Genomic DNA, 15878 nt, shown 5'->3' with positions numbered 1-15878 from the left:
ATGCAGAAGCAAGTCAGCTTTGGTCAGCTAAACCACCTTTGTTACTTCACTAGCTATCTTTATTGAATATCCTTCCCCTAAAATGACTTAGAAACTTTTGATAACTCTCATATTTACTGTTCGTGTTTAATTTCTTTCCAATATTAGACCTAAACTACCTAGAGATTGGCCTGAATCAGGTGTTTCCCACAATAGTTGCCAGCTTTGTTTTTCCCCCCATAATCTAAGAATCTTTTAACTTTTTTTAATACTCATTAATGCCATAAATTTGTAGAGAATCTATTCCAACAGCTCAGGCTCCTTGCTTCTTTCAACTATGCTCCTTTCAATAGAGCAGGCTGAAGTTTCAGTTGAATCCAGGTACTTTCTTCTTTAGCTTCTTTATGATCATTTTCCTTCACTTGCTTCAGGAAGCTATCTCTGCTCCTATAGTGTTTAATATTTTCAATGCACACCTTAATTCTCTTGGTGAATAAGACCCATCTTGCTATAGTAACATTTCTGGGGCATTCCTTGATGAACTATACCCCATACTCTCAATACCTACATTACCATTCTTAGATATTCTCATATACGCAGCCAGAGGGAAACATCATATTTTCTAAAAGGTCTAGAAAACATGTATTGTCTCTTTTTCCCTTTTCCTTTTAGGTATTTTACATCTCAAGAACTCTAGCTCCACTCTGATATTTGATGGGACAGCCTTGGGTAATGCAGAGGCAGGATCGGCTGGGCTCAGTTGAGTTACCTTTGAGTTTTATGTTCCTCATTTTGGCAATTCACTAGAAGATAGCACAACTAGTAGAAAGAGTTGCCAGCTTTATATCACAAAAACTTAGAATAGTAAATATATGTGGTAAAGAACTTTTGTAGTTATATGTATACCATTTGGATCTTTTTTCATCTCTTTTACCTCATTTTCTTAGCTGTCTTCAAACTTTTTGCAAGAGATTTTCCCAGACCCTTCCATTACTAGTGCCTTCCCTCTGAGACAACCTTCCATTTATGCTATACTTATCTTCTGCATTATGCAATTGTTAGTGAGTCCTACTTGCACCTCAAATTCAACTTGTTCAAAACTAAAGCCATTACTGTCTCCTCTGAAGTTATCCCTCCTCCCAGCTTTCCTTTCATAGATAGTACTACCATTCCCTTAGTCATTCATACTCACAATCTGTAAGCCGTCTTTGACTTTTCCTTTTTCTACAATATTTCTTGCATTCTTCCCTTCATTTTTAATCACTTTGTCAACACCCTAATACAAACTCTCATTGACCTCTCATCTGAACTACAAGCAATTAAAATACTTCAAATAAAAGTTTTGTCCATAATTTTCTTTTCTCCCCTGGTTCCATCCATCCTTTACATATAGTGGTTGATCATATTAATCTTTATTTTTTTAAACCCTTACCTTCCATCTTAGAATAAATACTGGGCATTGGTTCTAAGGCAGAAGAATGATAAAGGCTAGGCAATGGGGGTTAAGTGATTTGCCCAGGGTCACACAGGTAGGAATTAGGTGAGGCCAAATTTGAACTCAGGACCTCCTGCCTCTGGGTCTGGCTCCCAATCCACTGAGCCACCTAGCTGTCCCCATATTAATCTTTCTAAACCACTGTTTTGACTATTTTATTTCCTAGCCCAGAAATTTTCAATGACTTTCTTTTGCCTTAAGGATAAATACCCATTCCTCATCCTAGCATTTAAAGTCTTCTCCAGTTTCCTTTAAGCTACATTCTTAGCCTTATTTTTCCCTCCTTCAGATACTGTATCTTCCAGTCAAGCTGGACTACCAATTTTGCTCCCTGATCTCATCCAGCCCCTTCCTAATTCTAAGCAGGCCATCTCCTATGACTCTGTATTTTTGCTCATTGAAATCCTTCTCATATTTCAGGGATCAGGGATGTCCAGATTTAAAAAAAATTAAACTCTTAGCTCAGCCTCCATATCTTCCATGATGCCTTTGCTGATTACTCCAAGTGAAAATGATCCCTTCTTCTTCAAATTTTCCTAGGACATTTTGTTTGGATCTCTTCTTTGTTTCTACCTTTTGATGAGGGTGAAAGAGGAGAGTATAAAAGCTGATTTGTAGCTTAACATTAAAAAAACCACCTAAAATCTTGGCAACTGGTCCCATCACTTCCTGGCAAATAGAGGGAGAAGAAGTGGAAGTAGTTTCAGATTTTATATCCTTGGGCTCAAAAAATCTCTGCAGACAGTAATTGCAGTGATGAAATTAAAAGACTAAAGACTTCCTCTTTAGAAGAAAAGCTATGGCAAATTTGGATAGCATCCTAAAAAAGAGAGACATCACCTTGCCAACAAAGGTTCACATAGTAAAAGCAATGGTTTTTCCAGCAGCAACATATGGCTGTGAGAGTTGGACAATAAGGAAAGCTGAGTGCTACAGAACTGATGTTTTCAAGTTGTGGTGTTGAAAAAAACTTTTGGGAGGCCCTTGATCAATAAGTCCTTACTTAAAGAAATGAACTTAGACTATTCACTGGAAGGTCAAATACTGAAGCTGGATACTTTGGCCACATGATGAGTAGGCAGACTTCATTGGAAAAGGCTCTGATATTGAGAAAGATTGAAAGCAAAAGAAAATTTTTGGCAGAGGATGAGATGGATAGATAGTGTCATGGAAACAACAAACATGAGCTTGGACAAACCTTGGGAGATTGTGCAGGCTAGGAGGGCCTGGTGTGCCTGTGGTTCATAGGATCATGAAGAGTTGACATGACTGAACCACTCAACAACAACAAACTTGTAACTTTTTTATTTGTGTTTTGTATCATATTCCCTCTATTATGCTGTAATCTCCTTTTGAGGCCCCTAAAACAGTGTATTGTATAGTGAGAACTTAATAAATACAGGCTGAATCTTTACCATAAATAAAAATTCACTGTTATTTACTCCTTTTCACGTGACTATCAAGAGATATAAAGGCATGAGTTGGCTGACAACCAAACTTCTAAGTTAAATTGGTCATTCTTTTAGAGCCACAATTTATGGTTGGCCAGTGAGGCAATAGATTACTCTTGGCTTTAGTGTTACAGATGGTTCCCTTCTGGATTATGGATCTAATCCAAGTGCACACCAGTGTTTTGAGTTAAAAAGAATGACAGCCTCCAAATTTATGCATATGACACTGCTTAGAATAAAATGCATCAAATTTTGGCCTGATAGCCACATGCAACAAATAGAGATTTTTGTCTTTCCCTCAGGGTTTAGTTAGCAAGCCTCTTTATTGTGCTGTGTTGTAGTAATAGTTTCCCAGTCTTGTGGGCATTCTGTGAAAATAGCAGTTACTTCAGTTCCACTTGGTTGTTATTGTCTGTGTGCTTTGATTAAAAGGAAATCTCTAGGGGCTCTTAAGTATATTTAGTAAATAAAAACTTGAAGTTCTAAGAATTTGGAGAACATTTTGTTTTTCTTTGTCAGATATTTGTGTCTTAGCAATAAAAGCCATTTATTACAATTTAGAACACAAATCAGCAAAACATTTTACTCCATACGTTGCCACAAAGCTAGGCAGGGGGAAGCATCTGGTGACACATGGAGATATGTGTCTCTGGGGTCAAATAAACTTCTGAATATGTCATGTATTTTCCATAGGTACTACACAGAAAATGCATCATGATGCTAGTTCACAACTAGTTAATAGCATTGGCCTTTGGGTTAGTTTGTTGTGTTTCAGGGGAGTGAACAGAAACAGTAACTTTTGAATCTGTTATTCTCTTATTGGCTTTGGGGCTTCAATACAATATGAATGCTGTTTTATCTTTTGGTTTTCCTTTCACAAGAATTATAAAGCAAAACACAAGTAACTGCCCATAGAAATGGAGGCTTATTCTAAAATGGCATTACTCAGATATTATCTTTACCTGCTTCTACACCTGTGATATTTAGCATTTATGCCAGACCACAAAATTTATCTTCAGACTGGATATGAGTCACTTTACTATGAAAATTGTACCTTATCATCTGAGTCTTTAATATGTAAGCAGGAGGCAAAGTAAAAGTGGTTGCCAGATTATATTCCTATAAAATAAGGTCATCACTGTGTTTTGCATTCAGGATTGAAGAAGAAAATCCCAGGTGTTTTCTTGATGACATAACTAGAATTGATGAATTTGCATTTGCCTTTTTTACATTGTTTGATATTTTTTAAAACATTTATTAATATTCATTTTTAACCTGTTTACATGCTTTATGCCCCTACTTTCCCCTTCACCCGCCGCTCTCCCCCCACCCATGGCCGATGCACACTTCCACTGGTTTTAACATGTGTCCTCGTTCAGGGCCTATTTCCATATTGTTGTTAGTTGCATAGGTGTGGTAGTTTTGAGTCCACTTCCCCAATCATGTCCGCCTCAGCCCCTGCATTCAAGCAATTGTTTAACTTCTATGTTTCCTCTCCTGCAGATCTTCCTCTGAATGTGGGTAGGATTTACCATAAATCACTCAGAGCTGCCTTGTGTCATTGCATTGCTGCTAGTACAGAAGCCCATTACATTCGATTTTACCAAAGTATATCAGTCTCTGTGTACAATGTTCTTCTGGCTCTGCTCCTTTCACTCTGCATCAGTTCCTGGATGTCTTTCCAGTTCGCCTGGAACTCCTCCAGTTTATTATTCCTTTTAGCACAATAGTATTCCATCACAAGCATATACCACAATTTGTTTAGCTATTCCCCAATTGAAGGACATACCCTCCCTTTCCAGTTCTTTGCCACCACAAAAAGCACAGCTATAAATATTTTCGTACAAGTCTGTTTATCTATGATCTCTTTGGGGTATAAACCCAACAATGGTATGGCTGGATCAAAGGGCAGGCAGTCTTTTATAGCCCTTTGAGCATAGTTCCAAATTGCCACCCAGAATGGTTGGATCAGTTCACAACTCAACCAGCAATGCATTAATGACCCAATTTTGCCACATCCCCTCCAGCATTCATTACTCTCCCCTTCTTTCATTTTAGCCAATCTGCTAGGTGTGAGGTAATACCTCAGAGTTGTTTTGATTTGCATTTCTCTAATTATTAGAGATTTGGAACACTTTCTCATGTGCTTATTGATACTTTTGATTTCTTTACCTGAAAATTGCCTATTCATGTCTCTTGCCCATTTATCAATTGGGGAATGGCTTGATTTTTTATACAATTGCTTTAACTCCTTGTATATTTGAGTGATTAGACCCCTGTCAGAGTTTTTCGTTATAAAGATTTTTTCCCAATTTGTTGTTTCCCTTCTGATTTTGACTACATTGTTTTTGTTTGTACAAAAGCTTTTTAGCTTAATATAATCAAAACCATTTAATTTACATTTTGTAATTTTCTCTAACTCTTGCTTGGTTTTAAAATCTTTCCTTTCCCAGAGATCTGACACGTATACTATTTTGTGTTCACTTAACTTATTTATAGTTTCCCTCTTTATATTCAGGTCATTCTGAATTTATCTTGGTGTAGGGTGTGAGATGTTGATCTAAGCCTAATCTCTCCCATATTGTTTTCCAAATTTCCCAGCAGTTTTTGTCAAATAGTGGATTCATGTCCCAAAAGTTGGGCTCTTTGGGTTTATCATGCACTGTCTTGCTGATGTCATTAACCCCAAGTCTATTCCACTGACCCTCCCTTCTATCTCTTAGCCAGTACCATATTGTTTTGATGATTGCTGCTTTATAGTATAGTTTAATAGCTGGTACTGCTAGGCCCCTTTCCTTCACATTTTTTTTCATTATTTCCCTTGATATTCTTGATCTTTGTTATTCCAAATGAACTTTGTTATAGTTTTTCCTAATTCAGTAAAGAAGTTTTTTGGTAATTTGATAGGTATGGCACTAAATAGGTAAATTAATTTGGGTAGAATGTTCATTTTCATTATCTTAGCTCGTCCTACCCATGAACAATTAATGGCTTTCCAATTGTTGAGATCCAGTTTTATTTGTTTGGAAAGTGTTTTGTAGTTCTTTTTGTATAATTGCTGTGTTTGTCTTGGTAGATAGATTCCTAAGTATTTTATATTGTCTAGGATAATTTTAAATGGTGTCTCTCTTTCTACCTCTTGCTGCTCTAATGTGTTGGAAATATATAGAAATGCTGATGATTTATGTGCATTTATTTTGTATCCTGCAACAACTTTGCTAAAGTTGTTGATTATTTCTACCAGCTTCTTAGTTGATTCTCTAGGATTTTTTAAGTACACCATCATATCATCTGCAAAGACTGATAACTTAGTCTCCTCATTGCCTATTTTGATACCTTCAATTTCTTTTTCTTCTCTAATTGCTACTGCTAGTGTTTCTAGGACTATGTTGAATAGTAAAGGTGATAATGGGCATCCTTGTTTCACTCCTGATCTTATTGGGAAGGCTTCTAATTTATCCCCATTGCATATAATGCTTGTTGATGGTTTTAGGTATATACTGTTTATTATTTTTAGGAAAGGTCCTTCTATTCCTATACTTTCCAATGTTTTCAATAGGAATGGATGCTGTATTTTGTCAAAGGCTTTTTCAGCATCTATTGAGATAATCATGTGATTTTTGTTTGTTAATCTGTTGATATGGTCAATTATGTGGATGGTTTTCCTAATGTTGAACCATCCTTGCATTCGTGGTATTAATCCCACCTGATCATGGTGGATGATCTTCTTAATTGCTTGCTGGAGTCTCTTTGCTAATATTCCATTTAAGATTTTTGCATCTATGTTCATTAGGGAGATTGGTCTATAGTTTTCTTTCTCTGTTTTTGGTCTACCTGGCTTTGGAATCAGTACCATATTTGTGTCATAAAAGGAATTTGGTAGGACTCCTTCTTTGCTTATCATATCAAATAATTTGTATAGTATTGGGATTAATTGTTCTTTGAATGTCTGATAGAATTCACTTGTGAATCCATCAGGCCCTGGCGATTTTTTCTTAGGGAGTTCTTTGATGGCTTGTTCAATTTCTTTTTCTGATATCCGATTATTTAGGTATTCTATTTCTTCTGCTGTTAATCTAGGCAATTTATATTTTTGTAAATATTCATCCATATCTCCAGAATTGTTATATTTATTGCCATATAATTGGGCAAAATAGTTTTTAATGATTGCCTTAATTTCCTCTTCATTAGAGGTAAGGTTTCCCTTTTCATCTTTGATACTGTCAATTTGGTTTTCTTCTTTCCTTTTTTTTATTAGATTGACCAGTACTTTGTCTATTTTATCTGTTTTTTCAAAATACCAGCTTTTAGTCTTATTTATTAGTTCAATAGTTCTTTTACTTTCGATTTTATTAATTTCTCCCTTGATTTTTAGTATTTCTAATTTAGTTTCCATTTGGGGATTTCTAATTTGCTCACTTTCTAGTTTTTTGAGTTGCATGCCCAATTCATTAATCTCTGTACTCCTTAATTTGTTAATATATTCACTCAAGGATATAAATTTCCCCCTGAGTACTGCCTTGGCTGCATCCCACAGAGTTTGGTAGGATGTCTCATCATTGTCATTCTCTACAATCATACTGTTGATTGTTTCTATGATTTCTTCTTTGACAAATTGGTTTTGGAGAATCATATTGTTTAATTTCCAATTGGTTTTTGATTTGCCTGTCCATGTGCTCTTACTAATTATTATTTTTATTGCATTATGATCTGAGAAGGTTACATTTATTATATCTGCTCTTTTTCATTTGTTTGCAATGATTCTATGTCCTATTACATGGTCAATCTTTGTGAATGTACCATGTGTAGCTGAAAAGAAGCTGTATTCCTTTTTGTCCCTATTTATTTTTCTCCACATATCAATTAAATCTAATTTTTCTAGGACTTCATTCACCTCTCTTACTTCTTTCTTATTTAATTTTTGGTTTGATTTATCTAGATCTGAAAGAGGAATATTTAGATCTCCCACTATTATGGTTTTATTATCTATTTCCTTCTTGAGCTCTGCCAGTTTCTCCTTTATGAATTTGGTTGCTATATCACTTGGTGCATATATATTGAGCAGTGTTATTTCCTCATTGTTTATACTGCCTTTAATCAGGATGTAATGACCTTCCCTGTCTTTTTAAATCATATCTATTTTTACTTTGGCTTTGTCAGAGATCATAATAGCCACTCCTGCCTTCTTTTTCTCATTTGACGCCCAAAAGATTTTGCTCAAGCCCTTAATCTTAAACTTGTGTGTGTCTACCCACCTCATATGTGTTTCTTGTAGACAACATATGGTAGGATTTTGGTTTCTGATCCACTCTGCTATTTGCTTCCGTTTTATGAGTGAGTTTATCCCATTCACATTCAGAGTTACAATTATCAGTTGTGCATTCACTGACATTTTTGTATCCTCCCCTAGACCCACCCCTTCTTCTTACACTATTTTCTTTTAAACCAGTGGTTTGCTTTGAGCTGGTATCCCTTATTCCCTCCCTTGATTAACTTCCCTTTCTGCCCCCTCCCTTGTTATTCGCCTCTTTTGTTTTTAAAGGCCTAATGAATTCTCTCCCCCTTCTTCTCCCCTCCCTTTTTTGACCTCTTTGGTTTGTCCCTTCTGACTTTCTCAGTAGGGTTAGATAGAGTTTTTTATCCAAATGGATAATAAAGCTACTCTTCCCTCTCCGGGTTGATTATACTGAGAGTAAGGTTTGATTATTCCCTCTTAATGCTCTCTTCCTCTCCTTCTTATGATAGTATTTATCCCCTCCCCTTCCCATGCCCTCTTTGTATGTAATAGAATATTCTATTTTTCTTATTTACTCAGATTTTTCTTGGTGTCCCCTACTATTCCCCCCCTCTTTCCCACCACCTATGTCATCTTAGACCATTTAGTATCCTATCCTCTCCCTATGTATTATTCTTCTGGTTGCTATAATAGTGAATATTATACTAGTGAATAGAGTTCACTACAGAGAATTATACATAGCATTTCTCCAAATAGGAAGACAGATAATTAGATCTTATTTAAGCCCTTAAAGAGTCAAATTTAAAGAATTATAAGTTTTCTTTCTTTTCCCTCTATTTCTTATTTACCTTTTCATGTTTCTCTTGGTTTTTGTGGTTGGGTATCAAACTTTCCATTTAGTTCTGGTCTCTTTTGTGCAAAAACTTGAACTTCTTCAATTTTGTTGAATGCCCATACTTTTCCCTGGAAGTATATAGTCAGTTTTGATGGGTAGTTGATCCGTAGCTGAAGACCCATCTCTCTTGCCTTTCTGAGTATTGTGTTCCAAGCCTTGCGATCTTTTAGCGTGGAGGCTGCCAGATCCTGTGTGATCCTGTTTGGTGCTCCTTGATATTTGAATTGTGTCTTTCTGGCTTCTTGTAAGATTTTTTCTTTTACTTGGAAGCTCTTAAGTTTTGTTATTATATTCCTTGGTGTTGACTTTTCTATGTCCAGTGTAGAGGGTGATCTATGGATCCTTTCAATGTCTATATTGCCCTCTTGTTGTAGAACTTCAGGGCAATTTTGCTGAATAATTTCTTTAAGTATGGAGTCCAAGTTTCTATTAATTTCTGCCTTTTCTGGAAGACCAATGATTCTCAAATTGTCTCTTCTAGACTGGTTTTCTTGGTCTGTCACTTTCTCATTAAGATATTTCATGTTTCCTTCTATTTTATCAGTCTTTTGGCTTTGTTTTATTTGTTCTTGTTGTCTTGAGAGATCATTATGTTCTAGTTTTTCAATTCTAGCCTTTAAGGACTGGTTTTCGGCTATAATCTTTTGGTTTTCGGCTATAATCTTTTGGTTTTCCTTTTCAGTCTGGTCATTTCTGGTGTTCAATTTGCTTATCAGTTCATTTGATTTCTGAACCTCACTTTCCAATTGCAAAATTCTGCCTTTTAAGCTGTTATTTTCTTGCCAGATCTCTTCCATCTTCTTCAACATCTCATTTTTGAACTCTTCAATAGCTTGTGATCAGCTTTCATTTTTGGGGGAAGGTTTGGATATGATTACTTGTTTGTCCTCCTCTGTTGTCTGGATTTTCTCTGTGTAGAAGTTGTCGAGTGTTCTAGAGTTTTTCTTGATAATCTTTTTCTTCTCCTGGGGTTCTTGGCTTGCCATCGTTAGCCCAGCCCCTTTTTTGCTTTGTCTTCACACTCAGGGTCTGCCTGTGTTTTCTAAGCTCCCGGGGCTCCGGTCTCCTTGTCCTCAGGGTCAGGCCTCCTGGTAGACCCCGGTCTGCCCCTCTGCCCGAGGCTCCTTCAGCAGTGTTTGGGGATGCTTCCACAGCTGAGCTCTGGTCCGCACCAGGTCCTCACTGGAGGTCCAAGCCTGGGCTGGAGATCTTTATTCAAGCGTAGGGCACTGCCTTTGGTGGCGCAGATGCTCTTAGGGCATTGCCTTCACCCATGCAGAAGCTAGGGAACGTCAGTGGGCTGGAGATCTTTATTCTCACCTGAGGCGATGCCTTCAGGCGCTCAGGAAAGTCTGTGTGTTAGAGATCTTTGTCCCGGCCCGAGGCGGTGCCTTCACCTAAGTGGAAGCTCAGGGAAAGTCTGTGCTCGCCCCCCAGCCACTTGTGGTCCCTGGTCTTACAGCACACAGGTACAAGCCCTGGGGCTGCTAGTGATTAACTGGTTGCCCCAATCCTGTTTTCACTCTTGTGCATTGGCCTTGGCGTTGTGCGAGGTGTGTGGTGTGTGGTGTGGGGAAGGGGCTTCTTCCTCTCGCATTTTAGTGAGAGCTGTTTCACCCCTTTATAGCGTGGAAATGCCCGATTCTGCGTACCTTCAACGCTCGCCCTGTTGTAGGGTTCCTTCATTCCTCTGGATTCGTTTTTATGTCCCCTTGAGGAGTCCTGTATGGTTCGGTTAGGAGAGATCGAGCAGCTGCTCCTTACTTTGCCGCCATCTTAACCAGAAGTCTGTTTGATATTTTTTAATTAGAAAAATTCTGCTTTATCTCTTTCCCACTCTTATCACTCCCTGTTCTGCTATTGAAAATGGAAAAAAAACTGTTACAAACATGCATAGAAAAGGAAAGCAAATTTCCTCATTGACTATGTTTATATATATATATATATATATATATATATATATATATATATATAAACAGTGACTCCTTGGTTATTGTACTCTTTCTTTCTGACTGTTTATTGGTTTTTTTCTTTGGCCCTGAATTTTGGCCATAATATTCTTGGGAGTTTTAATTTTGGTGTTACTTTCAGGTGGATTCTTATTGTTTCCATTTTATTCCCCTTCTAAATGTATTTTTAGGTATTGGGTATTTTTTTTAAGATTTCTTGAAACATGGTGCCTATATATATATTTTATTTATTTATTTTTTTGTTTGTTTTTTTGTTAGTGACTTTCAAGAATGAAGGAATGGCGGGAACTGCTGACCTTGTCATCTGAACTGGTTAAAGGAGGGTAGAATAAACATGTGAATACTTACTTTGGGTACAGAAATATGCTTCACTCGACCTGGAAATAGTAGGTGAATAGGGAATTAGAAGAAAGCCAAATTATTAATTTTTTTCTTTTTAATTTGTTTTCCAGTTGTTTTTCACTAAGACACTAAATTTTCTTCTACATGTTTAGTCCTCTAACTCTATTTCAAAATGTCCTGTTATTTTATGTAGTCATCAGCTCCTATTTAGATCATTCTAATTTTCAGAGTTTTTTTGCTTGTGCAAGGTTTTGTGTTTCTTCTGCCTTTCTTATTCTTTCTACTATAGCTCTAATTTTTCTTCCATTTCTCTCCCCTTTAGAACTCTCTTTTCATTTATAAAAACATTTTAAACTCTTACTTAAAAATCTTACTTCATCTCTTCCATGAATTTTAGCTGATTTTGTGCCAAAGCTATGTTTTTCTTTGAGGCTTTGCTTGTAGCTGTTTGGGAATCATTTTCTTCTTTTAGGTTTGTATTTAGGTTTGCATCTTGAAAGATAGGAATATCAGCAAATCATTTTTTACTGTGGCCTTCTCTTTTTGTTGGCTCATTTTTTTTTAGCTTTCTTTGGACCTCACTAGAGCCAGCTCTGATCTCTTCTGAAAGAAATGTCAGAGCTGAACCTGCTGTTACTATCTTATGGTACTGTCCATGGAAAGTTGCTTCACAATATCAGGGATGGTTCAGACTAGGTATTTACAAGTTTCATTGATCCCAAAGTGATCTGATCCAGAGCCAAGCTTTATCATTGCTCTTTTGGTATGAAGCATAGTCCTTATTTCCACCTTCCTCAGGTGAGAAGAGGAGCCAAATCTTCCTTTAACTGCATGCCTTGTACCTTTCATCTCCTGCAGGTACAGTGTGATTCACCATTTGTCACCTTTACTTAACCTGAGCTGCCAATAGGCACTTTTTCTTAAACTCTACATATGTACTACTGAACAGAGGAAGAGTAAATCATGCAACCATTCTGACTGGGTCCACTACAGATTTATGTTACACAACCTCAACTGGGCCCTCACTGATGCTGGATGGTCCTGGTATACCTCCCTTTTCAATTACTCTCCTATTCTTTATATTGGCTCCAAACGTTTTCATCCTTCCTCAGGACTCCTCTGACTCTTTCCCTCCACCTGAGGATCTTGCCTCATATTTAAAAAAAAAATCTAGGCCATTTGACTTGCACTCCTATTTTCCCCTCTTCCTCATTTCATTTTACTCATGTGCTACTATCTCCTATTGTCTCCAGGATCAAATACAAAATCCTCTACTTGACATTCAAAGCCCTTAATAATTTAACCCCTCCTACCAGTACTTTCACTTATTCTTCAGTCCAATGACACTGGCCTCCTTGTTCTGCCACAAACAAGATATTCCATCTCTGGACTCTGAACACTTGCTTTGGCTGTCCTCCATGGTTTTGCTCCTCATCTCTGTTGCCTGATATTTCTGGCTTCTTTTAAATACCAACTAAAATAAAATTTCATCATCTACAGGAAGCTTTTTCCAATATCTTCTCTGTGTTATTCAGTCCCTATTTAATCCTTATGTAGTTTATTTATGTATATTTGTTTGTTTTCTCCCCCTTTAAATTGTAAACTACCTGAGGGAAGGCATTGTCTTTTGCATTTTTTATATACTCAGTGCTTAGCACATGACCTGGAAATTTAGTCATTTCTTAACACATGTTTATTGATTGATTGATTCTTAAAATGATTTTGGATTTGAACAATAGGGGTGTGAGCTTGTCCTCTCTGGCACTTCTATATCCTGAGGGTAGGCTCAGTCACTATCAGTCATCTAGAAATTTTTGTAGTTTTTCAAAGTGACAAGACTGCTGAAATCCCTTTGCTCTGGGAGTCTTGCCCTGGTTATTTCTTTGTAGGCTTGAGACTGGATTGTAAACTGGAAATGAGATCCCATTCTGCTTCTAGGGTCTAAACCATATTACTGCTGCTTGCTTCTAAACTTCCTCCTTTTTTAATATATGGCCTAGAGTCTACAACACTCCTTACCTTGAACCACTTCTAGGCATTGCTCCATCTCTCATTCTGACCTAGGACTGTGCCTTGGGACTGAGAAGTAATTGTCTGAGCTGCCAGTTTTTTTTCCCTTACCCAACACCAATTTAGGCTCCTCTATGCTGGATCTGAGACATCATTTTATTCTGGGATATAAGAGCTTCTTCCTTACTAAATGGCCTGCCCCTGGCCAAACCCTGTCCTCTATGTCCACGGTCTTGCTTTTTATCCTCTCACACTGACATGGACAGGAAAATGACTTTTTGTGATTTTCCTTTTCTTAGATTTTCCAATCAGAATTAAATCTGGGACATTTTCTAGCTTTTTTTTGGAGGAGTTTTTGTGGAGGAAGAAGCTTGCTTAACTCTTTTCTACTATTCCACCATCTTGGCTCCATCTCTGACATTTTGTCTTAGGGGAAGGAAGAACTTTATAACAAATCTATTAAAAAGTAGAGTTGCCTCTATTTGATATCCTCCTTGTCTTGTATTAAAGATGAGTTCTGATGACCATCTCAGTCAGGAATCTCTGTCAGCTGTTCAAATGGTCTTTTTATTTTTTGAAATTTCTGTTAAAGTTCTTCTTGGATACCTTTGTACCAATTATCTCTGATTATTATTGTATTAATATTTTATTTTATAATTTGTATCAATAATTTTAATAATCTATAATTTTGATATAGAATTTATGTGATTAAAATTCATAATAATTATATTAATAATGTGTTATTACAAGTTATAACTTATAGAAAGCAATGTACAAGTGACCATTCAGTCATTTTTGAGAAAAAACATACTAATCTTAGAATTATCCAAATCATTTGTGTTTTTTTTCTACCCATACTTGGAGAAATTTACAGGAATAAAAGATAACACACTTGGATTAGTATCTCAGAAACCTATCAAACATCCCCAAAAGTCTCCTCAAAGACCTATGGTAAATCCTCACCAGAGAATCTGTTCTGAATTCCATGATTCACACTATGTTCTTTCTCTTTCTGATTTATTGTAGTAAAAATTGACCAGTAATAGTGAAGTTTTTAATGTGTTATAATACTATATCATATAAAACAACTATAATTTTTCTTTCTATCACTCAGTTCTACTTATTTATATTCACTGGGATGGCTGGAAAATGGGGGCCCAGTCCTTAAAGAATGTACATTTTGTGGTTGGTTTGAATTCTCAGAGCATGAATAGACGTTTTTTGCCTGCTTTCAATCAAACCATGTGTAATCTTTAGGGAGCCAGAAATGACCCAGGAGTTGGTACTATGTGATGACAAAAAAAAAAAATCTTCTAATTGGTTTTGGAACCAGAAGGCTGATGACTAAGGGCATGTTGTGCTAGAATTGAATGTGTATGCAACCCTCTGCTTGAGGCCCCTTTTAGAGAAGAAACACACAATTTTTGGATACCTGTAATGTTTTAGGAAATCTTTCTTGACATTGAACCAAAATCTGTCTCTTTGTAACTTTCAGGCATTGCTCCTGGTTCTACTTTTGGGACCAAACAGAAAGAGTTTCGTCCTTCTTCCACCTGATAGTGCTTCAGATATTTGAAGTCAGCCATCATGTCCCTCCTAATTTTTCTCATCTCAAGCCTTCTATGCCCAGTTCCTTAAATGAATTCTCACATGACATGGTCTAAAGGACTTTCATTATTGTTGCCCTTTCTCTGGATGTTCTACAGCTTATTAATATCCTTTCTAAAATGGGGTAGAAAGAAATGGGAAAAAAAAGGAGTATCAGGGAGGACAAGCAACTCTGGTGAGAGAGCTTGCCAATCCCTTTTCTGTACAGCTCATCTACCTTTGGTAGTTATTTTTCACCAAATTCTTACCTGTGATGATGGCATATGCAGTGGTCACATCCCAGGAAGACTGTCTTGGCAAACAGGCCTGTGAAAACTTTATGTAAATGAAGTGAAGAACCATGCTTAGGATTCAGCTTTGAGCTGAATAATAAGGGTTAGGATGTACTAAGCCTCAAAAATAATTTGTGCCCAGAGAAGGATTAGTCCAATTCATTTGGTTTATAGGTTGAAAGGTAAAGAGAGCAAGTATGGGAAAACTTTCCCTAGTGGAATGGGCAGATGAAAATAATTTGTCCAAAGGCTATAAAGGCTGCAGAGGAAGCAGTGGAGAGCTTAGAGCTTGGTCACACACTGAAGATGTCATGGTCATCTACTGCATCTTAGGCCATCAACAGTCATTTTGACTTTTTTCCTACCACTGGACTTTGATGACTCTGGAAGAGAGAGTGAGGCTGATGACTTTGTGCAATTCTGCCTTGCCTAAATCCAATTCACATGCAAGTCAAAGCATCACCCCATGATGTCATTGTTCCTCTTCAAAATAAAGGAAGAATAACAACTGAGAACTGATCACAGTATTCCAGTTTAATGCTGGTGGGCTCAAAGTTTAGTGGACATATAAATTTCCTAGTTTTGAAAGCTATGCCTACTTCCTGGAGCTCTATATCATA

General features: G+C 36.9%; 1 pseudogene; it reads right to left on the bottom strand.

Moving 5' to 3' along the window:
• Nucleotides 1-234: 234 nt before the first annotated feature.
• Nucleotides 235-15328, bottom strand: LOC123233982 (annotated as a pseudogene).
• Between the last annotated feature and the right edge of the window lie 550 nt (nt 15329-15878).

Source organism: Gracilinanus agilis, chromosome 2, assembly GCF_016433145.1.
Source record: "Gracilinanus agilis isolate LMUSP501 chromosome 2, AgileGrace, whole genome shotgun sequence".
Lineage (NCBI taxonomy): Eukaryota > Metazoa > Chordata > Mammalia > Didelphimorphia > Didelphidae > Gracilinanus > Gracilinanus agilis.
The sequence above is the reverse complement of the archived record's forward strand: the minus strand, read 5'-3'. Positions and strand labels throughout refer to the sequence as shown.